Source organism: Mya arenaria, chromosome 16 (assembly GCF_026914265.1).
Source record: "Mya arenaria isolate MELC-2E11 chromosome 16, ASM2691426v1".
Classification (NCBI taxonomy): Eukaryota; Metazoa; Mollusca; class Bivalvia; order Myida; family Myidae; genus Mya; species Mya arenaria.
In genome coordinates this window covers 23,696,011-23,722,728 of record NC_069137.1, presented here as the reverse complement: position 1 = coordinate 23,722,728, position 26,718 = coordinate 23,696,011, and the positions used below count along the sequence as shown (strand labels likewise).

The window sequence follows — 26,718 nt, the reverse complement described above, 5'->3', positions numbered from 1 at the left end:
GAATGTAAGTGAGTTAGAGAGCGGACACTACGATGTATATACAATGTTCAAGATCTGTGTCCGTTTCACCACCGTTGGGATAAAGGTAAGTGTGACAGGGGGCGGACACTGTGTCGTGTGAACAATGCTGTGATAAAGATCTGTGTCAAGTCCACCTCCGTGTGTGGTACAAACGGCTTTGATGTGTTGTTGATGCTTAAAGTATTTGAAGTATATCCGAAATAAAGGTGCACCTCTAAATACATTTATTCCTGCACCTCGTTTTAAGGTACGAAAAATGAGTCGCACCTGTATAATTAGCCCTACACTTCTATTAATATTAGTGCACCTCTAAATGTTAATGCACCTCTATTATTTACATAACATCTAGTAGAAGGCAACTTTTGATCAAAATGGTACGCCAATTGACGAAAATAAGTGATTAAGGAAGCGGACACTGTGATCAGTGTCTGTGTCAGGTGCACCTCTTTTGTTATGAAAGTAAGTGAGGCAGGTAGCAGACAATGCTGTGACCATAAACTGGGTCAGGTTCATCTCTGTCAGGATATACTGAAGTATGACATGCAATTTACACTGTGTTATGTCAACAATGCTGTGACTTACATCATGTCCGTCTCTATTGGGATGACGGTTAGTGAGACAGAGCGCAGCCTTTATGTATGAACTATGTTGACAAAATTCATTTACGCTCCTGTGTGCTTCTACTGTAAATTTCGATTTATACCTGAGATAATTAGTTTGATCAGCTCATTGAAAAACATAATTTACCCACTATTTTTCTATCAGTGTTCGATACAACAGCTTTTCTTATAATGTTCCACTGCATACAGCAATTTAAGATAGTCATCAAACATACGTATTCATTGCAGCAATATGAGGACAGAAAACGACTGTTACACAACACAACATTGTCCCAGCGATCAGGTATAACATTCGCATTCGCATTGTCATTAATAAATTCATATTGTTTGGATATGTTCCACAATACGACATTGTCCAAGAAATCAGGTATAACATAACATTGTAATTGATGTTATTGTTTGGATATGTAACACAATAAAACATTGTCCAAGCGATTAGGTAAAACATACGCACGGTAAATGGAGCCAACTCGTGTTCGTTGACTATTGATACTATTGTTTGTAATACAACATTGTTCCAACGATCATGTATAACATTCGCATTGTAATTGATGTTATTGTTTGCATATTAACTTAGCATTTTAAGGTTTTGATGCTTTGAGTGATTGTAGGCTTTCCTCTGCTCAAAGTCACTAAGTAGCTTTCGAATCAAGTGCAATGTATGTGGCCTGACATTCGCCTTCGCACATCACAGATACTTTGACATACCATTTGTGTCAACATTCGTTTAAAATATTGAAACGAAATAGTGGTGCACCTCTGAACATATTAAGACCTGCACCTCTATATTAGTTATGAAAATAGTGGTGCAGCTGTTTAATTAGACCTACACTTACACACTAAATGTATTAAACATATTACAACTAGTAGAAGGCAACTTTTGACCCACATGGTCTGTCATAAGAAAAAACGATTGCCGCAATTAGCGATTTGTCAGATCACGTGGATCTTAGTACTAAATTCGCGGGCTCATAACAATGCAAAGCATCCATATAGGTACATTTTACATTGGTTTCTCTTCTACCCGCCAATTTGATCGCTTTAAATTACGCTTGTGAGAACAGCGCAGTTACAAAAACGGTTATAACTGGCTGGCCGAATACGCTGTCAAGGTAGTAGCTTTTGACTGCCTGTTTGTGCAAAAAGAAATTGCGATAGTGCTATATCAACTTATCGACGAGAAGTTTTACAAACAGCAGTAGTTCCCGCTCGGCACATTGAACAAAATCGTATTAGTTCATTTTGAAAAAGCAAGTACGATGATTTGAAATATGTCATATCGAATCATTGTTGATGATGAATAAATGGTATTTATAACTTTCCTTTTAATTATTTGAGTTGTCGCAGGTGATTTTTGAGGGATTGTATCCTTGGTTTAGAGTATAAGCTTTTAAAAAAAAAATCTGGTTTATTTTATCATGAGTATTTTGAACCATAGTGTGTCATGATATTGTTGATAAATGCAAGCATAATATTCTTCGAATTCAATAATGATGTTCTAGATGTTTGACTTTGTGTCTTTATACAGGACATATGATTTCATTAAATGCTACTGGACGTTTTCCTTTAGTTTTAACCTTTGTATTGTGCTTACGTGTTAAAACATGATCATTGCTGCCTTTGTACAGGGCTTGTTTCTGTAGGTACAGGCTTATCATTGAGCTATATATGTTTGAACATGATCATTTCCAAGGTTTACTTACTGGGTTTGTTTTGGTAGGTTCAGTCTGTGTATTGATCTATGTTTAATTAGAATATTATCATTGTCATGGCTTGCTTACTGTGTTTTTTTGGTAGGTTCAGTCTGTGTATTGAGATTTGATTTTTGAAATATGGTCATTGTCATGGCTTGCTTGTTGGGTTTGTTTCGGTATGTTCAGTTTGTGTATTGAGCTTTGTTTTTTTTAAACATAGTCATTGTCATGGCTTGCTTACTGGATTTGTTTCGGTATGTTCAGTTTGTGTATTGAGCTTTGTTTTTTTTTAAACATAGTCATTGTCATGGCTTGCTTACTGGATTTGTTTCGGTATGTTCAGTTTGTGTATTGAGCTTTGTTTTTTTAAACATAGCCATTGTCATGGCTTGCTTGTTGGGTTTGTTTCGGTATGTTCAGTTTGTGTATTGAGCTTTGTTTTTTTAAACATAGCCATTGTCATGGCTTGCTTACTGGATTTGTTTCGGTATGTTCAGTTTGTATATTGAGTTTTTTTAAGCATAGCCATTGTCATGGCTTGCTTACTGGATTTGTTTCGGTATGTTCAGTTTGTATATTGAGCTTTGTTTTTTTAAACATAGCCATTGTCATGGCTTGCTTACTGGATTTGTTTCGGTATGTTCAGTTTGTATATTGAGCTTTGTTTTTTGAAATATGGTTATTGTCATGGCTTGCTTACTGGATTTGTTTCGGTATGTTCAGTTTGTGTATTGAGTTTTTTTTAAACATAGCCATTGTCATGGCTTGCTTACTGGATTTGTTTCGGTAAGTTCAGTTTGTATATTGAGTTTTTTTAAAACATAGCCATTGTCATGGCTTGCTTACTGGATTTGTTTCGGTATGTTCAGTTTGTATATTGAGTTTTTTTAAGCATAGCCATTGTCATGGCTTGCTTACTGGATTTGTTTCGGTATGTTCAGTTTGTGTATTGAGCTTTGTTTTTTTAAACATAGCCATTGTCATGGCTTGCTTGTTGGGTTTGTTTCGGTATGTTCAGTTTGTATATTGAGCTTTGTTTTTTGAAATATGGTTATTGTCATGGCTTGCTTACTGGATTTGTTTCGGTATGTTCAGTTTGTGTATTGAGCTTTGTTTTTTTAAATATGGTCATTGTCATGGCTTGCTTACCGGGTTTGTCTGTCGCTTCATTCCTTGTATGAATGGCCATGTCTTTAAGCATATCAAATGTCGAAGCTTGTTCTAGGCTATGTGTTCGCAAAGAGCATCATTGTTAAGGTGTTCTTACTTTATTGTCTTCATACATTTAAATACATTATTATGATAGTGTGCGCCCTTGTTCTCCATGAAACAATGTTGTTTTGGCTGCTGCTTTGGTATCTGTTCTTTCCAATATATTAGTGTAATGCTTGAGTCCCTAGCTGTAAGTTTTATAACCCTTGCTTGTCGTGTTTTTAATCCGGGTTATAGTGAAGTCTTGCCCGTTTAGTTGTCCATCTACGTTTAATTTGTATGTTCATTGCCTGGTGCAAGTAAAGCCTTCATGCCTTCAAACAAGAAATGGTAACATTCTATAATAGTAGTACCTACATTAAGCTATGAGGTAATGAGATCCTCGTTAGTAGATAATGGGGAAAAATCAGCACTGCTTCTACACCGAAACACGTGAAGAAAACGTATCAAAATTGAACGTCAGCGCGAGTTTATAATTTTAGTCACGAGAGAAGTGGGTGAATAAATGGCGTGCGTATAATTAAATAGCTTTGACATTTATCCGCGTGATAATGATGGCACAGTTAAGCTCCGCCATCTTGTTACCGTCCGATATGGAATATAATGTTTCGATGAAAACAAAGAAAACACTATCCAACATAGAACTCCTTAAAATATATCGAGGTAATAATTCTCTGTATTCCACATGTATAGAAAAATCACATTTGTTTGTAAACAATGGAATTGGAACTGATAACTGATTAATTGATAATATTCCAGTATGGCGTACGTTTATCCTTTCTATTTTGTATTTAGACGATCAATAAATATTTGCGCTGTTTTATCAGCATGCTTTAAAACAGATGTCACAATTGTTTAACTACAATAGTTAGTGAGATAAAGAAGCTGGATATTATTTTATTTTTTAGATTCTTTAATATATATATATGTTATTCGGCCATATAATTTCCTGCAGTCTGTCGAATTAAAAAGTTTTAGAAATTGTGTGTTTTATGACTCACTGGTAATGTTGTTTTTGCAAGATCATTGCTAAGAACAAAGTGCTAACTAAACAGCCTTAAGTTTTAAATCGATTGATATTTGACAATCTTGGTCGGACTTCATATCGTCTGGACAGTTATCACCATCGTACGCATAATCAATAGCATCTCTATGAACTATTAAACATCCTTATTTAAATCTTGCAATTAATACGAACCATCCAGAACTCGAGTTCTGAAACACACACACTCATTTCATTAAGACGAACAAGCAAGTATTTTTTTTCCAAAGGGAACGTGAAGTAATTTTGGCATACCCGAAAAAGTCTAGCGATAACAGTCATCATAGAAACTATTTTCCCAGTACGTTTTGCAAGTTTTCCCCATTTACCACAAGACTTCAAGCATATATTCTTTTTGTAAGGAAATTTGCATCCAGTTAAAGTTTGAATTCGCGTCCCAACCATGTAATAAATAACAAAAGTACTTCCCCTTCAATATAACGTCAAGCCAAAAATGTCAACATGAGTGTACCCTTATGCAAATCAAACTTAAAACGAAAAAACATTTTTTGATCAAAATATTATATATTTCTGTTTTCAAGTCTTCAAATGTCATTTTGTTCTCATTCCAAATACATACATTTACAGTTCTAAGATCAATAAGAGCTGTCACAGAGACAGCACGCTCGACTTTCCCCCCGATTTTCAGTGTAAGGATTGAAAAGTTTTGGCGAAACATGCATGAATCACTGTAGAATTAGATTAGAATGATACCTGCAAAGATTTGTGAAAGATTCAAAAACATTCAACCTTTAATGAAATACAGACTTGATAAAAATAGCATGCAATACAGTAAAGGAGTATAGGTTTTATACAATAATATTCTAAGTCCAATAATTAAGGGCCATTATTTGCAAAATACAGTTATCTAACTTGGTTATTCAAGTAGGTTGGTTGAATGAGTACCATTGTCTCATTGCAATACATCAAGTAGTTGCTGAGTTATTAAGCTATATGTGCAGACATGCAAAACCTTAACCAAAATTTCTAAGTCGCATAGTAAAGGGACAAAACTTGTATAATGTGCAAGATAGAGTTATCTTACTTGATTAATTAAGTAGGATGAATGACAGGGAGCCTCCGTATAAAGTATCAATGTCATGCATGATTTGTTCGCTGAAGTATTGACTAAATAGTGGTACCATGCAAAACCTTCACCAGAGTTTCAATGTCAAACAAAAAAGGGTCATTTTTTAATTAAATGCAAACTAGAGTTATCCTACTTGGTTATTTAAGTAGTTGCAGAGGTATTAACATATGTGTGCTTAATTAAGGCCAATAATAATAATAATAATAAGAGTGTTATTTAACTTCGTTAACTTAGTAGGTTAGATAAGTCGAATAATAAAGGGTGATTGTTCTGCATTAAATGCGAACTAGAGTTATCTCACTTGGTTAATTAAGTAAGTTGTATGGTAGGGTACAGTCTATAAAGTCTTAATGTAATACATCGAATAGTTGCTGAGATATTAACCTATGTGTGCTTACATGCAAAACCTTATATAGAATTTCTAAGTCGGATAATAAAGGGCAATTATTGTACATTTAATGCTAACTAGAGTTAACTAACTTAGTTAATTAATTTGTTTGGATGGTTGAGTACTATTGTTTAAAGTCTCAATGCAATACATGTGCGCTTACATGCCAAACCTTAACCAGAATTTCTGAGTCAAATAATAAAGGCCCATTTTTTGCATTATTTTCAAATAATTGTTATCTAGCTTCCTTAGTTTAGTAGGTTTGATAGTTAAAAATACATAAGTTTCAATGCAATACATGTTGTATTTACTGAGATATTGACTTAAAGGTGCTTACATGCAAAACCTAAACCAGGGGGTGACGCCAACGCCGACGCCGACGCCAGAGTGAGTAGTATAGATCTTCGAATAGTCGAGCTAAAAACGAGTTTACAGACACCTTATGGAGTTTAATGACACCGTGTGTGTAATTGTATTACTTTCAGTCATAAAAAACATTGTTGAGCATGCCATCTAAAGTTTCAACAATATCAAACTTAAACAACGAGATTCATAATTGTTAGAAAATGATTTGTCAGTGGTTTCCATTAATGGAATTAAATATCCATTTTCGATAGTGCCTATAACATAGACAATATATCTGATAATAAGCATCAATATCATTAACACTCGAGCATACTAGACTATACTTGTCTAAAGAATGACTATTGTTGTTATTTTCTTATAAACAATCACAACAATCATGATAATACTTATCATCAACTCGATGAAGTGTTCCCGATGAACCCAAGGAAGTGTTCCTTGCGTCCACAAACGAAACATATGGCGATGGCATTGACCTGGCTCGGAAGGGGTGATAGGGACAAAAACGTTGCTGTCTTTCTGTTCCTTTGACCATAGATGTGGGTCAACAGGGTGAAAGAGTATCGGGATGTAACCCTGATCGGGAGTCGCTGATATAACAGTGGCTCTGGGTGGTGGGGCAATAAATAAATGAAACTTTAAAATTATTAGACTTATTTTTTTTAATTGAATTAGAATCGGCTTTGCAAATTTCCATTTCTTCATCATTGTCTGAGCCCATGTTTGGAGTTTTATACTCACTAACAGTGGACCAGGCTCCGATAACCTATAAACGCACAGGCTTATTTGTTTTGTTTATTTTTTTCTTAGCTTTCACCTTGGCTGGATCCAAATTAACACAATCAGCTAATGAATGACACAACTAAGAAATGCCGCTGCGGCCAAGTTCCGACTGCTTGCGGAAGACTTCGTCTTCTGAATCACCAGCAAACAACTTCGAGCAGATGATTGATTGGATGTAACAAAAATATGTCTGTTTCAAATGCCTCAGATGAAAAGTTTAAAGATAAAGATTATATTATTATATTAATTTATAAGTTCAATGTGTACTGCACTCTGCTTGCTAGTCGGGTGATTTACGAAATCAGCATATCACTTAACACCAGTAATGTCAACGAAGAAAATTTAAAATGTATATAAGCAATAGATCCATATCAAATATAAATGCACTAGCGTTCTTAACCTTATCAATCCGATAGTAAATACTTATGGCTGTTATATACCCTGAATCTGTCAGACCAAACGAGTGAATTTTTTACGAACTTCATAAAGGATATACAATCATGCAGGCATAAAGTTGTGAAAGCGCAGTATCACATGAACACAGCTTGTGACACGATTGACATTGTCAATATCAGATAATGACTTATGAGTTTCATAATATATGTAGAATTTGTTGACAACAAACGTATAAACATATTTTTGCAACCTTGTACAGCTTGAACTATAAATTGAGGTTAATGGGAAATTATCAGCTAACTTTTAAGAAATAATTGAATTGAAAACGAAATATGAAACTTACAAAAGAAATCTACAAATGTGCTAAAATAAAGTTCTTCGAGTTACATATACAGGGGAGAATCTTATTCTCAACTTGGCCATTTCAAGACTGGTTTGGGCAGTTTTGTCATGTAAATGTGGTAAATGAATAGCAAGAAAGGGTGATTACGTGTCATATCTAGGGAACATCCATCTAAGGGGTTTTCGCCCGGTGTTTTGTCCGGTGTTTTAGCCCGGTGTTTTGTCGGGTGTTTTTGCCAGGTGTTTTAGCCCGGTGTTGTTTCCCGGTGTTTTAGCCCGATGTTTTGTCCGCTGTTTCGACCAGTGTTTTGCCAAGGGGTTTTTAAAGATGTTCATGCCTGAGGTTTTGCCAGGGGATTTGGTCGAGTATTTTGCAGGTATTTGTGCCCAGTGTTATGTTTTGTGTTTTGTCCGCTGTTTTGCACAGCGTGTTGCCAGGTGTTTTGTCCGCCGCTTGTCCAGGGTTTTGTCCATGGTTTTGTTCATGGTTTAGACCGACGTTATGCCCGGTGTTTTGCCCTTTTTTCTCAGTGTTTTGCCCAGTGTTTTGCCCGGTGTTTTGCACGGTGTTTTGCTCGGTGTTTTGCCCGGTGTTTTGCCCCCTGTTTTTGCCCCTTGTTTTTGCCCCTTTTTGCCCCCTGTTTTGCCCCCTGTTTTTGCCCCCTGTTTGTGCCTGGTGTGTTTCCCGTTGTGTTTTGCTCTGTTCTGCCCACCCCCCTATTCTTCAACACTACTGTTACTGTGTACTGTTTATCTAACGTCAAATTTTGTGTATGAAAGGCATTGAATGTACATGGGAACTTATTAATAAACTGTTGATTTCGCGTAATGTTTTATCTCAAATATTTGGTTGTACTAATCTTTCATATCGGAATTGGACGTATGTGAAGTATCAGAGATAATATGTAATGTCAGGTCAGATTTGCTGTGAATTTCACACAAATTAAAAAAACGTGAGAATTGTACGATGCGTAGCCGCATAAGATACCTGAACATCCCATATCTAAGATAACAATTACTTGACATGGGACAAGTTTATACAGGCCTTTACAAGTAATGGTTTTACACCGACTAGAACAAAACTTACGTAATTCGACATTGACAAGAGTTTATGATAGTGTCAATGATAATCTGAACAAGATGATTTCAAACATGGACTACTTCAAAATTGAATGCCCTTAACGACATGTCACATGTATGCCTTAAATGCCTTTGCAAAATGTAGAGGGTATTTTCTAAAATGTTTGATATGTTGTTTTTTTCTTTAAATTAGTTTCTTATAGTAGAGGTGCAAATTTGCTGAATGTAATATAATTCATGCAGATGGTAATTACTAATACAGCAGATGTCGGCAATACAATACTCAAACACGTGCTAGTTTATAAATCAAGTACAAAACACTTTAAGCATTAAATCCAACCGACAAGGTCAATCCCACTTTCCATGTATACTACGAGTGATTACAAAAATGAGAACATGAGAAATTCAGGACAAAACAAAAACTAATTTGGTTACTTCACAATTCTGTAAAATTATTGCTATTGTTTACATTTTTTTTAGAATATTTGAGTTCATTACTTATTGTGTTTTTATGCTTATCTGTCAGTTTCAATGCTCAAGATTTGTGTATTACTTTCTGATATGAATACTACTTAAACCCAATATTGTGTATGCAGATTGGAAACATCTAAATCAATCGATATCTTAAATACATTTTTGACGAGAAATTAATTTAGGCATGTTTACGACAATAAACATTTTTTTATCTCTATATAAGTCTATAAATAAGCATATCTGAATGCAGATTTTGTTTTTAAGAAAAAAGCTCGGGTGACAATTTGAATAATTTTAAAGGTGGCGTTTTACTATAATTGAGAAAATAAAAAGGGCCCATCCCAAGTGATTGATGGTCGAATGTGTGTTTAGCTGAAAATATGGTCCGTAAACCCGCAGTCATATGTGTTATATTTCAAACTGGTGATTCGGTTGATTAAAGCAAAAACTTGGCCAGTAGAAATTATTGTTGTAAACTTAACATTGTAAATGTTTGTTAGTATGCATTGATCAAATTATATTGGTCAAACGGCGGTGACGGTCCTGACTAAGTCTTGGGAAAAAAAAACAAAAAAACATAAACATATCTTCTTCTTTTTATGAAATATTATCAATTTACAATATTCATGTGTTCCTTCTCTTAAGTTGTGTACAAGTTTTGTTGAGGATTTACATTTTTTTAACTCACAAGCGTGTCGTTCAATTATGTATTTTCAAGTGGTTTAAGTTCCGTCTTTTATTTTCTTAAATACACGAACATCACAGTGGACTTATAGAGGTAACATAATAACCTATCTAGTGTGTTATATGTTTTGTTTAGGTCATTTTAGCATTGATTGTATATGTCGCGCGAAAAATTGTCAAGCTGACTCTAGATACTGTAATCTTAATATATGAAAGCAGAATAAATAGCGATATCTGTGGAATCTATGGACTATGATCTAAGGATGTCAAACGGTTTCAAACTTCAACTGTTATCGTAAAACTTCATTCAGCCGCGGACATCTGACGGGGAATCACTTAGGTTTTGAATGCGGAGAAAAAAGTAAAGGAATGAGGACTTCTATAATTTTCCTTGTGGCAATTTTCACAATTGAATACGGTTTGTATTTGTAAAGAACTTTAACTACAGCATGCGAGCATATAATATCTAACCAACTTAAACATATTATGACCGATATTATCGGATAAAAACATAAACAATATATTATTTTTCATCCTTTTTTATAAAAAAAATAGGACATTGTATCTGCTTTAAATCATTCAATGTATTTAGTTGATATACAGTAATTATATTAACGTGTTCATGATATGTTTTGCATTGTAACCGGTATTAATACGTTAAAACATGACAAAACTGTGGGCAAAACATACAGTTATGATACAGGTTAGATAATATGTTTTGGTTTAACAAAAGGAAGGATACTGCGTGAAGTAGAAACACAAGAGCTGCGTTGCCTTATAAAATAAACAATTTTGACTTGGCTTAAGTCTCAAATAAAAAACATTCCATTTCTGTCGTCGGTCTTGTCATGATTTAAAGCTTATAATTACATTCGTCTGATTTTAATACATTCCATACCGGTTGTTTGTCTTGTTGTGATTTAATACATTCCAGTGCAGTTTTCTCTCTGATCGAGATTTAATACATTCAGTACAGTGGTCTGTCGTCATATAACCGCTAATAAAATGTAATTTGGCAAATTACAAATTCGTTTTTGTAAGACATTATAATGCAATAGAAAAGATATACATTCGTCTAAGTAAATGCAGTAGGAATGTAGATGCATATATTATAATTATATATTATTTATCATATTTGCATTTAACCATTGCGACACACTAAATATCTTGAGAATCATGTCAATATGTACCTAACGACATTGAAATGCCAAAACTTGTGTAGCATTTTGGCCTAAGCCCCTTGAAATATCTTCTGTAGAGATAACCTTATAATAATAACTGTCATCGGCACGATATTACACGAGAGTGGGGTACTTGAAGATAACCTGTTTAAGCTTGTATGATTTTGTTTTGCTTTTTTACCTTATCGTCTTTATTATTGATGATGTGCTAGCTTGATTTTTTTTTCTTCATCGATAAAGATTAATAAACGTGTTAGGTTGAGATCTCGTTAATTGGGTTAACCTCTCGTTTTCCTCTCATTCAATTGAACTCATTGTGTCACTGCATGTTCCAAGGCCGTAATCACAACCTGTTTTGAACCGTTTTACAATATTTATAGGCTGTGTTTTTTGTGACAGTATTAGAATAAAGGAGGTGCCAATAACTTGTATTATGCCCAAATACATTCATGGAAGCCGGAATTTAAATACGACGAATGAAGAGGGCTACATCATCGCTACTGCATTGGAATAACCTGAAGCGCATGGATCATGTTTTGCATACAAATCAATATTATGCTAATTTATTAATAACCACTATGATATTGATTTTGTAACTGAACTATTGTTCTTAATCAAGTTAGCTTAATATTTACTGAATGTTATTAGAAAATAGAGCCTATTTTTGAGACCAAGACGTCGCGGGTCCGAAAAAGGCCCTTGCGCTTGAATTTGATATGTACACACCAAACAGGGCATTGGGTTTATGCAAGGTACTCGTGTATCATGCACAACATAATACCACCCTTTCAAAAAGCACAATATCATTCCAATTAAAGCAATTCATACAAGGTTGAGTAAAACTAATAAGAATGCAATATGATCCAAGAAGGCTTATATGATTATTTCATTTGCGTTATGTGTATTTAGAATACATATAATAATATTGAAAAATACAAGAACAAGCACAGTAGTATTAAGGTCAAAATAAACCCTGTTTAAGGGCCCAGACGACACTGAACGATGACACAAACATATAAACTCCACAAACAGACCACTCATGCATCGATATGACCATGTACTCACAATTTTCCTGAAATGTATTTATAATTACAAAATTAATTCCTATAACCTATTTCGTAGAATAATAACGAAAACATATTTAGTGGAATACTATTATTTTACAGTCCGTCAAACAGAGGCAGAAACGTTATGCACGGTTGATATATCCACGGGTAACCATGGTTTTCGGACAAATAAAACGATGTACTGTTAACATGGGTGCTGCGGCTCGTCGTATGACAAAACCAGGGAGTGTTGTCAAAGGTAAGATTCATAAAAGCGTCACACTCGGAAAGTCAAAGGTCATATTCCTATTCACACTGTTTGATAATCCTCCGACGTAACGTCAAAAGGTCTGTGATAAAGGACCGCCAGGGAAAATGTAATGGACGAACAATATCTGACAAGAAATGTAAATGCTGATGATTTTGTACTTATGAATGGTTTTAAACAGGCTGGTGCTACTTTAAATCTCTCCTAGGTTCTAACATCGCGCCTATGATTCTTAATGAAATGGCTTCGATGGCCCTGTAACATTAGGATATCTAAGTCGGAAATCTTACGCTGATTAATTGTGCTCATGTTCACCTGCATAGTTACATGCATAGTTGTTGAAGTAAAAGTTTCAACGATATGTTCTATTTATACGGGACACAGGCTAACAAATGCAATTCTCAAATTGCGGTTACTAAGCCAATGGAGATATAAAACAATTCTTAAGATTTATTTTTTTTATTTTTTCCAACGACTGTGAAACAAGATATAATAATATTATGTTATGCAAGAGTGTGGTTTATGTTGTTAGGGATATAAGGGTCTTCGGACGAATAAGTTAAAGAATATTGAACTCTTATCATACAGTCATCAAATGCATATCTAGATTATGAGAAACTCTTTGCATTTACTTAAATAACCTTATACAACAGTTAATATGACTTCATGTACTAAAAGTTGGACCATGTGTAAAATATTAACTGTTATTTTGAAAACAAAATCATTTCGAGCGAGACTTTGACTCTTTTTTAATTAATACGGTGTAAGTTTACAACGTACAATTATACTATCATTATGTGAGCAGTCAAAGTTGAAGTAAGAAAGAACTGTTCAGTGATCGATTTGCATAAATTTATCTAAAATTTACATTTTTGTTAAATTCCATGATGCAACATGAATCATACAAGCACGAACTTAATATAGAAATGGCAAAAATAATATGCCATTCATATGAAAGGATTCTAGAGTTTTCCTGACCTTTTGACTACACGTCTTTAGAATCTTACAAAGAAATAAAAAAAATGAAATTTGTTCCTGATTCATCCATGCTATGCCTCTAATTTCTCAACAGAACTCATGTATAATAGTTTCACCCATTTATTTCTATAAGTGGTGGAGGAACAAGCGTGGGAATATATATCGGGGGTGGGGCCGGAAGTTTGGGCGGAATTGCTGTTATTGTCGTCTGTTTCATGTGCTTCTGTCGTAAGTCAAACTGCAACTGCTGTTCCATAGGTATGTATGTTTACATGTTTTGCTCTCATTTCTTTTACACAAAGAGTCCACGGTATTTCGTACACCATCTTTTCTAAGTTAATCAATATAACAATTATATAAATCTTTTTTTAGCGCACACATACCCATGTACACATGGGTGGAAGCGTTTTTTACTTTTTATCAATTGTGCAGAAGTTTGTTGGCAAGCTCACCAAAATTTTGATAATGTGCTTCCAATAAACAAAATGGTGCCGGGTGGTTAAGAAACAACACATCGGCAATGCCATGTACCAACAAAATTGGAAAATAGGAATATATTTGCAAGCACAGTTACAACATGCACACAAACATGCCGTAGTTGCCGAGAAAATACCAACATATGTGGTGAAACTAACTCCATCACTTGTGAACATGGCATCGTATCCAACAATCTGTTTAATTTTTTTTTGCTTAATTGTTTTGACACCAAACTTTGATGCCGATCAAAGACTATCACTTGTGTCAAATACTGGACGCTTACATGTTTCAAAATTTAAAGAGAAATACCATTTACCAGTCAAACGTTGGTACCAGAATCGGTACATTTCCAAAAAAATCCGCCATTTTGTTTGCACTCAAATATTTTTTCTCACCTAGTGTTTGCATGGAACTAAACCACATCGCATAAAATCCACATATACTCACACTAATAGTACAAAAAACTCAATCAGTCTAATTAAGAAGTATTTGAAGTTCTTTGTAGTATTAATTTGACTAATTTATGATTATTTCAATTTTTCATACTTGAAAATTGTCTTTGTTGAATAATTTTCCACATGTTTCAAATTATTTGCTACCAAATACAAGTGATTGTTTCTGCTGTTTTGGAAACCAAATTGTGCTTAAAATGATCGAATGTCATTAAACAAGCCACATTTATGTTATTTCAATCGGAGCAGATCGTTTAAAGTGGGCGGATAAAATTGAATCCCCTGTAAAAAAAATGCCAAGGTGAATGTCTGCACAAATGTTACAGTTATTAACATGAGTATTTCTTATATAATAATATGCGTTTAATTTACTAACATCGGAACCATGAAGCTTAAGTTCAAGGTCATTTGAAGGTCAAAGTACAAATAAATGTTCGAATAATTATTTGATATTTCGCCAATATATTTACTTTTTTAAAGATAAAAGCACTAAATTTGATGGCAAAGTAATAACACATAAAAACAATTAAAAAGACGTATTCAATAAAGATTATTCATGTAATATTGCATAAAATGTGTGTTTTTGGTCCGTTATCGTGTTGTGTTAAAACGCAAAAACCCGGGCGTTATCGGTAGAAAACGTGCATTATTCATTAAATTCACGTGCCGTTAATGACCGGCTTTTTGTTTTACATAAGCGCTTCTAGGGCTCGCATCATAACAATGGCAGCCTATCGACCTTGTTTCTGACCATAAGTGGGTCAAAGATCCCAACTTTTGCACCAAAACAAATTTCAGCATATATAGCCGTATAATAAAAATATTAACAAATTTAATAAACCGCATCTAACTTACTTAATTTCTCCTGAGTTGTCTTTTCCTGGCAAGTTGATGTGTGTTTACTCGATAGTTCTTACTGCAGTTGTTTTGATTATTTGTTTGCTTTAAAAGCACTAAATTAAGTCTAAAACGATCAACTCCTCCGAACTTTCTCGAATACTAAATATGCTATATAAATTATCAAGAACATTTTTACAATTTTTTAGGCTTGAATTAGTTGTCAAAACAAATCATGATTTAAGAAGGACTATATCGGTAATTAATCGGTTACTCAATAGGTATTGTGTGTACATAATTCCAGCAGTCCAGTAATCCAGTCAATTTCCCAAAAAACAACACTTTCCAAACGAATGAACACTGCAAAAAAAGGCGTATAAAAAATGCAACTGCCGGGTTTTGTTACGGCCCAAATCAAGCTTAATGTAAGACCTTTTCAATGACATCACCCATGACGTCACACAAGCACCTGTTATAGAGGTTATTTTGAACTAACTGTTTATGCATTTTCGAGACATTAACATCCATTTTAAACACAAACGTTTCTCATGGTGTGTATTTCATACAATAATAGCGATAACACACCTTTTTTTCGGCTACGCTCTCGAGCTGTAAACCTTTTTGAGGGCCTTTGCAGATGGTAACGACCTCCAAAAGGTGTATTAACCCTTTAATGTTTCAATTTATTTAACTGATTATAAACTTACTTTACATCTATTGTTAAGATGCATAAATTATTTTAACAGCGATAAATGCCATAATAAGAAGCGTTTAAATAATCACTAAATTGTCAAATTATGAAACTGACAGCATATGCAATGTGATAAAAATAAATGAATACACTGAAATAGAAACTGATTAGTCTATTCATTTCCGAAACGTATTACATATTTAATGAACATTATCCGTTTCGAGACATTCCGGTATTCATTCACAACGATCTGTGGCTAAATCAGAAGTACAGCATAATAAACAAAAAAGTTTGGAGCGAGCACATATATTTTCAAGCAGCTGGTTAATTTGCATTTGCATGCGACAGTTTTTGTTTTTTGATGTTATTCTCCTCAAACCTGGAGTAAATCTTCCATAATCAGTCTGCCATCCGAACTCCATTGACTATGGCATGTTAAGCTCTGAACGTGAAGCTCTGTGGTAAATGAGTTCAAGCACCTCATAATGTGAAATCAGAACGTATCTTTGGTAGGGGAAACATTCTCATATCGGTATTGCTGCTCGCAAAAGTCTTCGGATACCACGGCCGGATGCGTCATGTGAGTTATCAGTCTGGAGTTTGCCTCTTTGTATTGTTCGAAGCGAATTCTCTGTTACCCGTTCTGGGCATGACGCAGGTTTCTCTATCTTTGAATGCTCCTCAAATGACTTAACCGTGTGATGTATGATTTGGTTTGATTTATCAAATCCCTCAACTATGTACGCATTGAGTATGTGTCTGTCTGTTCCCATCATTTCGTCTACGTAGATATCTTAACTCCATATTTTGAATGAATTATTTGCCTTTCCTTGGACTGGATCTTTTGCAGCGTTCATGGATTTTTAGACTGTCAGTGTTGTTCAAGTCAAATCGACCACAAACAACATGTGTAACTCTTTATGTATTTGCCACAACAGGCTTGTGATTGAAATTTATTATTATTCAATTGACGGTTTTAGGTGCGTTTGAATTGAAGTGTTATTTATAACTGGTCAGTACAACGAGTAGATTTTAAGGCATGTGCAATCTGTCGTATGTTTTTTTTATATTATTTAACACTGCATACCGATGTATTTTTATAGTATGCACAAGCTAACTTCACTTTGTAAGGTCTTTGACAATATCCTGTCACATGTGACAACAGTTTACGGCTGTGAGAATGAAATAGGCAAATAATGTATGGACAACATCTGGATGTGTTGGAGACAACTGGAAAATTGGCCCATAATATATCTAAGTTATTGGTTTACTTTCACATATTGCATTTTTTCGATAAGTGTTGGCTCATCAATGTTGCCATCATGTTTTCCTGCTGTTTATGACGCATGCGACTACATACAAATGTTATAATTTTATACTGTATACTGTATGCTACATATTTCCCTTTTAACAATGATTTTTACCTGGGTCGTAGTGTAACAAGCTTAAATATGATCTTTGCACTAAAAGGTGGGTCCAAGATCTCTGAAAATAATTCTTCAAATGCCTTATCATGTGCATTTCCATACCGCTCAGTTTCAAATTGAAAGTGTTTGAATATGTATGCATGCATGCCCATTGATAACGATATCCATTAGCTATCATATATGTATGAGAGTCGCTATGCCCTTGATTATTGTAAGTAATCTATCACCCTTTAACTATTGTGTTTTCTTATGAATTCAAATTTCTCTACTTTGAGATGTAATCATTTTTACAACCGTTTAAATTTCTTTTTTCTCACACAGGAAACCACACGTTTTAAAATTAATTTTGCACCTTCTCTTGGCAGATATGCCATCATTGTTACCGTTATAGTTAGCTGCTAAAGCTTTCCGTTTCTGTCTTTGTGCATTTTGTGTGTAAATGAACTACAGGATCTTTCATTCTTGGGTTCATTGTTTTCTGTATGTTGTGTTATTATCTTGTACCTGTGATACACACTATTGTCTATGTTCAAAAGATGTAGTTAATACCTTTTGTCAGGTATACTTTGTAGTATTTTGTCAGATTATAACTTCGAAAGGCATGTGTCAGTATTTTCTTCCCACGATGCTACAGGTTCCATCGTGTTCCTCAAGTTTAAAATATACACATAGCTGTATATGCACTATACTCTTTGTTTCTGTAGTTTTTCATATAAATATTGATTAACGGTTATATTAGATACTGTATACAGTGCCCACATAGCAATATTTTCACAAATTTAAATATGCTGCACATTTTGTCTTGAGAAAGAACCACACCTCAAAGATAAATTCTGGTTCTACATTAGAAAAATCATGTTGCTATGCTCAGACAAACAGTACACCAAAAGGAAACACAAGATGTGAAACCGGATTTGAAATTAATTTAACTGTATTGAGAAGACAGGCATAGGTAATTTGACGATGAATTTTACCTCGATCTTGTTTGTTTTTTGTTAAATAGTTTTACGAAATATGATAGAATTAACAGTTATACAACAAAAATGATTACACAAAGTTCGAGGGGATAGGGGAATGGGGGGTCAGTTTGCCCAACCCATTTTGACCAAGCCAATGTCATATAAAATGCATAAATTACACGAATTTTAATATATACAACACATGCAATAACTAAGTTTTGGTTAAGTGCATTGTGTTATCAATTGACTTAAAGGTTTGTTCGCGTGAAAATATTTTTAATACAAATTATAAGGGAAGGCAAATTATAAACAATTGTCAGTTTTGCTAGTACAGACTAATATTAAGGAAACTCTTTTTTATCACATATGATACCAATAAGTATAAATTATAACATATTGACAATCACTATTTAAAGCTATGTTAAAACTTGTAGTTTATACTGTGCAATTTTCAAATGTAGTTTCCAGTATACAACACTAGCGGATTAAGGACAGGCTATAATGGACCAAATGAAGTTTTTTGTCTATACCAAAATATATGAATACATATGATTGCTTTATTTTAAACTAAAATTGTCACACTCTATATATATGGGGATGATCTCTTTCCCCGCCCCCACAAAACAACGAAATACAACATCCAAGCCTCATGTTTGCTTCCCCTCTTACGTTAAATATTGATGCGATCATGTCCAATACAAATTGGCAATCACCATTTAAAGGGCCATTTTGGCTTCATACAAATCCTACTCATGCATTAACTCTGTTGAAACTAGAGCTATGCGTTTCTTTCTTGGCACTGGTCGGTATACGCCCAATAATGCTCTATACGGTGAATTTGCTTGGTACCTACCACTGGTGAAACAATGGAAGTCTGTTGCCCCGCAATAGCATAGGATAGCTAAAATGGATAACAATATAATCAATCATAAAATATTTGACTTTTGCTATAGTAGTGGTTCACTTTGGCAGTTTGTTTTTAAAAATCATATAAATAATATTCGTTTGTCACCTATGCTAGTGAACTGCAATACCTCATCCTCCAAATACTTCTGTAATAAGGTGCTATCATTATCAATGCAAAAGTTTGTATCAGTGTGGAAAGAAAATATTAATAGAGATGTTGGTCCTAGAGGAAGAGGGCGTAACAAACTCACAACCTGTGAGAACAAGTATATGTGTTAAAAAACTATGTTAAGACACAATAACCCATTAAACATAGATCAGATGTGGGGTTGCCCCATTAAGACTAGAAACTGGCAGATACGAAAATGTTCCAGAAAAATGAACGCCTATGTCCAATTTGTAAAACTACAGTTAAGAATGAAATACATGTTTTGTTTTATTGTAATGCTTATCAGTCTGTAAGAGATAGTTTGATACAAAAGCTTGTGAAGTTGATAACAACTATGTTAGTCTATGCGATCAAAACAAATTGATATTTGTACTGTCCAATCAAGATATGCTTAAAGTCAGTGCCAAAACCTGTATTATGATTCTTAAAACTAGAAATAACCTGTTGTAAAGATGACTTGTTTTCATGCTTTAGATATTAAATAATGTGTTTATTTTATTTAAAAACTTGAGCATCTCTTAAGTCACTGTAAATTCATTTTGTATAGATGCTTACTAGGCTTCTTATAACTCTTTAGTCTTATTTTTTTATCCAATACATATGTGCAATACTGTGTGTTGAACATATTTCGATCCTGAATCTTGTGTATATATTTAAAGTATGTTTAGTGCTATAGTCTCCTATAACTCATATAATGAGTGGCAATACTTCCTTTTTAAAAAAAAGCTATATCTATTATGTTGTTGTAAGGTGTATTGATGAAACTCAAATAAACTATTGAAACTATGCAAACTATATAAATTTGTAAACAACACTTTTCGTAAATGGCAGATATTCTTCCAATCATGCAAATTTTGTAATCATAGAAGGAGACGAAGTACAATTGTTAATATTTACGTATTTGAAAGTTGATACCCTTTATTACGTTTTAAGAATAAACCTAATTAGCTGTTTTTTGTTTTCAGACATATGTTAAGTAAAAGTGAAAGATGTATCATAAGAAGTATGGCGCCAATCCTAAAACTGTTGACAGAGGCTTTTCTTCGGGACACTAATTTGCTGTGAATTCGATTCAGCGAAGAGTGAAATTGTTTGTTTATCTTGGTACATTGTGTATATAATATAATACTTAGCAGTTATCTATATGGAATACGTTGCCGACCATTTTAAAGCTTGTTTTTGCATTCACAGAAGATTTTAGGAAATTCGATTACCACGTTGGAAAATCGAGCATATAATTGAGCAGATGCGTTAAATTTCCAGAAGAAAAATGTGCTTTTATTAGATATTGTTCAATTATTGACAGCACTTACACAAATATGCTGTGCCGCAATGACCATGGGATTAAAATACTCACTCCTACTCGTTTCTTTTATGTCTGGCGACTACCTATTATTTTAATATCGTTTTAAATTATTTAATTGGTAGAAAACAAATAAATAAGCACAAATATTGAAATAAAGCGGTTTTTGCCTCCGAATGAGATCGACAATTCGGCCATGTAAAGTTCGATTGAAGCCACGATTATGGTTGAAGTAAAGATAGAAAAAGAACTGCAATTTTACTTATGTTTTGTTTTGTTGATGCTTTTTCAGACTTTAAATGAACATTAATGTAATCAGCGCGCATTATGAGACAAAAAATATATCGGAAACGTAGGTATCAAATTTTAATATGATTGCCGATCGTTTCGTTAAATGGCAATCTCATTTGAATTTCCAGTCAAAACTGCCTCATTTTAAAAATACAGTTCAAAACGTCCCTAACATTTTGTGCTATGATTTAAAGCAATGAATAAATGTTTATGGTTTGAAAGTTTGAATAACCACTTGCATGAATCCATCGAATCGAATAAACAACAACTTTATCATCATCATCATCATCATCATTATCATCATCATCATCATCACCATCATCATCATCATCAGTCTTTGCTTTTTCGAAAGGGACCAATCGTAACACAAATGACCCTCGGAGCTTCGCCAATTTTGAACCACTGAGCACATTTTGAGCAATCTGTTCTTCGTTGCTGTAACTTTGAAAAATAGAAAGTAGATATAAAGGTCACCTATCGATTTTGATACTTGTTTGCACAACTGTATCATGGTCCAAAATTTTTGCAGTAGATTTAAAAAATAGGTGAGAATCAAGGCCATCCAAGCACCACACATAAAGTTGTTCTTTAAACTATACACATGGTCCAAATTGTTATAATTGTAGCTTCAAAAATAAGAGAGTATGCCTTAGCCGTGGTCATCCATGGACAACATTGAAAATTGTTTTCAAAATAAGGTCAACATTTCATTGCAGAAACTTCAAAAGTGGACAAGTAAGTCAAAAGGTCACTATCAAGGTAATCCATGGACAACATTGATATTTGTTTTCCAAACGGTACATATTGTCCAAGTCCATTGATGTAACTTTAAAAATGATAAAGTATGTCAAACGGTCAGAAACTAGTTCTTCCATGCATACCATTTATATGTTGGCCTTATAGAAATACTTGGTTGAGCACCACTAGACAATATTATCACCAAATAGTTTAGCTCTAGGCCTTACTTTTTTCGTCGAGAGTATTTGTAAAGTGTGTTTCCTTTCGGTTGCAAACAAGAATGCTGCATTACATTTTTTTAGAATTTTTAAAGGGCACCACCCAAGAAACATCTCCCTTTTTAAGTTTCATCAAAATTGTCTATGCGGTTAAGGATGATCTGCTGTTTAAAGCAATAATCGTGAAACGACCTGTTAGTCAAACTGTCCAATCGATACCCACCTGGCTAATCAGCGTCACGATAAGGCGGGGCTTATCAGTTGCCGATTGCTCCCCGCCATGAACTCCGACAATCTGCTCTTATCAACAGTACTGTTATACACTTTTAGTTTAAACAGTATTTATTTCAAAATTTCATATACATTGAATTTTAATACAAATGATAAAGATTTGAAAACAAGTTACTTAAAACTTATGTAAATTCCTTTCCTAATTGTAATTTAGCTCAATAAACATATAATTATATTCAAATCCGTTCAAGATAGAAATAAGATGTGTGATACATTTGCTTATATACTGTTATCACTTCTAACACATGTAGCTATATAGAAGGTTTATCGTCTCATGCATGACGCACTGCCCCCGACACCGAACATTATCCAAACAGACCCGATCAAGCATCGAATCTCCTTTAACCTAATATAAACCTCTGTAAACAGGGAAATATGACCTTGTTTTGTCACCGAAAAGTAAATTATGAATAGTTGGTGAACAAGGAAGGTCATTGAAACATCGTTCTCTCTAGGTGGAGTATAAAGAACAATCATGAGGAAATGGGACGCACATAAAGGGAAGTCAATGCTATTTTTTTTCTGTGAAGATCAAGGTTAAGCGAACTAGCGAAATTTGTAGATGTTATTGAGGATTGGATTTTTTTTTATCTTAATTGACTTTTGACTCTCATCCTCATCGTCTGCTTCTGCATATTTGTCGGAGCTTACCAAGGTGTCACATGATATGGTATGCGAGCCTTTTTGCAATCGGCGTGGTGTCAATACTTGATGATAGACTACGCACAACGGACAACGAATATACTGATCACAGTAGCTCACCTTGAGCATTTTGATATACAGGGGCAACCACATACAAAGTTAAAAATATTGCATATTCCTGTTGCGTGTATTTTATATATGTACATACTTAAGGAAAATAGATACAAGGAAGAAAGTAAAAAGTACAGTAAACATAAATAAACCTGATAATATGTTTCATGTTCTAGGAACTGTCAATATAAAGTACATGAAGGAAAACATGCAAGGGTTTCGCCTGAAGGCAAATGTGAAGATTAAACCTTCTCATATTTTCATTTTGTTATATAATGGCATTGTAAACATTGAGAATCAAACCTGTGTCTTAAGATCATCAAGCGGATGAGCTGATGATTGTCATCGTATTGCATCCTACAAATGCCTTATAGTATTCGAACAATACAGAAATCACAGAGGTTTCACTCTTTATGGAAATGTGCAGTGTCAGAGAATGTGCCGGTTTGCATACTTTTGTAGAATTATATTCCCAGATCTCAATGATGAAAATCCCCCGTTTTAGATGTGGCTAAGAAAAGAAATAGAGGATCTCAAAAGATCTCAAAGGAGACGTTATATAATACACAGTCAATTCAACGAGTTCAGTAAATGTCTAGATCAGTGAGCCTTTGGCAAGCTCACGAACATATTTCCTGTACAAGTTGAGTAAAACAGTAAATTATATGATGACGAGCGTCAGAATCTTTTTATCACATGTTTTTCAAGTAAAAATAGTAAAAAATTACCTACCTGTTTTACCTGCTCTTGTAATGAACCGTTTACCACAAAGCACTGCTATTTCTTGCGCTACATTCATTGAAGAAATGTAGAAGTCGGAATAATTTAAACCAACAGTAACATGCGATTATTGTTATATTGTTTATGAGTAGAGTACATGTTAATATGATATCCAGTTCGGCAGAAGAAATAGCAAAAAAAAACTAAGCTCTTTCTTTTAAATCGTGACATCATTATGATATCCGATATTGATGGTCATAATTTGCTTTGGGTTCATGACGTTATTTTCAATTTAAGCACATTAAGTTCCGAACGTCATTAAAAATGTTTCCCACGAAATCAAGATTAAATATCACGTTTTCCTATAGCTAAATAACTTCAGCGAACACGTTATATATTACCTTTTGGGACGTGTTCGCTGAAGAGAAGGCCGTATCCAAACCGAACTAGAATTTGTGACATTTTTATGTCACGCTGTTATTTCACTTTTATGCATTGTACAGACGAAATAACTATATCCTCAGGTAAATGAAGTAAATTATAGTTCACAAACACATTTTTAAAACAAAAAAAACGCGTTATAGATAGTTGATATATCTATATAATAATACTGATTTTAAGCATTCCTTAACTCGGTCATAGTTGTGTTCATATTTAATCACGCGATAACAAGATTTCAGAAAATACCCACGTGACCTACATTTGACCTCACAAATTTTTATTTTTTTTGCTGTTATTTTTATATTTCGAGTAATAAGAAATATAACTGATATCAAATTTGGAATAAATTAATTGCTTTTACTTAGTAAAATGTATTTTCAACCTTACCGCAATTGGTTTCAACTAAATGAACAATGTGAAGCCGATGCTAAATAAAGAATCCATCGACGTCATCATGGTCATGCGATTGCAAAGTCATTCAATTGCATCATCATACTCAGTTGATTTTGGTTGACTTTGGTATGGGGGTTACGCAATAACTTTAATGTGTAGTAAACATCAAACAAAATATCAACATTAAAGTTATGGAAGCTAGAACTAGTTTTCCTATAAAGATTTCTTTTTAAAATTGTTTCATATAAATCTTTATCATAATTAATACAACATGACAAGTAATCAAACGACTTGCTAGACTATTGCTGGTTAAGCAATTATTTTTGCTAATGAATTTGTTTAAATAGATTCGGACTGATAATTGTGTTGACCAATTTAAATAGATTAATGCTATATAGAGGATATTTGTTGATTTCAGTGTAGAATTGTATTTTATTTCAAGAGTGTCATAGAAAATCATATTTTCACGAAAGGCGAATAATACGAGTGAAATAAAATTCGATCTTACACTGAAATCAAAATGATTGATTCTCTTATGTTTATTTCGGAGTTAAATCAGTATTTTGATTTATATTTCTATATACACTCTATATTGAATATATCGTATTCAGCGCGGTTACCCATGGGACGCCCCTAACACAAATAATTATAGCTGAAATCGTTCGCTGTAGTAAAGTAAATGCACGAAGACCTTTTCAATTAAACAGGGCATTACAACATGACCAAATTACTACGCCACCATTTATTGACGGAACATTTTAAAGGCCGAAAGTGTAAGCAAGTAATATGTATGCGGATAAACATTGAATAAAAACATGTTTTCTAGTTATAATTTGTTTTATGATACATTGGCATTCAGTTATCCCCCACCAGTCTGATTCGCTTAAATACAGGCTGTTATCCAGGTCTTTTAAAGAGTGAAGACCATGCAATGTTGTGGAAAAAACTTGAGACGTCCTGGGTGGGGTCAGTTAATCTGTCAATTATTGTGAATGGATTATACTGGAGGTTCGTATTACAATCGCATATATTTCAAAAATATATTTGACCGAAGTTGTACATGTAACATCGTCTTTGTGTTCGAGCATTTGTCTCTGTCGATATTTTCTTTTGTATGAAAGCAAATGTTCGAGAAATCAGCTTCAAAATTTACCATTTATTCCAAATATAAGTTATATATATATATATATATATATATATATATAAATTTAAACTTATGCTACTCATTTTAAATTTCAAATCATTATCTCTGGCAACATTTTCTCGTTCAAAGTGTCGTGTTTAGTTTTGATCAATGGGAAGTTACTACATTAGTTTCTTTAAGTAGTTCTTAAAGTTGAGATTTTCACTCCTAAGTTTATAACAAAATTTATCACAATAAAAAAAAGTGTTTTACTTTAACAAAAAAGATTAATGAATGTCGAAAACAATTATTCTTATAAAGTATTCCGAGTTTAATTTGAAAGAAAGATGTAGAAATCACGACATGTTTACATTATGTGACGATAGTTTATCACATGAAATCTTTAAGCGCTCACCAATCATTTAATATCTGTGCGTTTTTAAATATAGGGTTCCTGTTATCAGTAATTAATATTTTCAATAAATGCATCAAATAGTAAGAAGCTGAAGGTTTATTGCTTAAAATTTATGTTTGTTATACATCTGTATGTATTGATTTTGAATAAGAGTGTCACTTTAAAGTTTTCGGTGTGTAAAAGGGTTGGAACATAAAGAACATGGCCTTTTAATATAATAACACGCGGTGTACAAATTTATAAGGTATTGGCGTTGAACGCTACCATAACTGTACACAATATTTATCTTGATACTGAGAATGCTGTCCGGATGCCGATGCGGTTTCAAACAATATGTATATATACATAACTAAGATGGTCCAAAATACCAATGGATGTACATCCAGCTATGGTAATGCGTTTTGTTCGGGTATTGGTCTTGCCTTGTAATAGCTATTGTGTATTCAAGTTTT

General features: G+C 33.7%; 1 protein-coding gene and 1 long non-coding RNA gene across 3 annotated transcripts in view; one reads left to right on the top strand and one right to left on the bottom strand.

Annotated features, from left to right (window-relative positions):
• LOC128221045 (uncharacterized) overlaps positions 1-26,718 on the bottom strand; it is a 405,331-nt gene that overhangs the window by 44,675 nt on the left and 333,938 nt on the right. The window lies entirely within an intron of this gene.
• LOC128221051 (uncharacterized) lies at positions 10,392-13,841 on the top strand. The gene is made up of 3 exons (XR_008258877.1): positions 10,392-10,607; positions 12,537-12,675; positions 13,796-13,841. It is a non-coding gene; the product is annotated as an uncharacterized LOC128221051 (long non-coding RNA).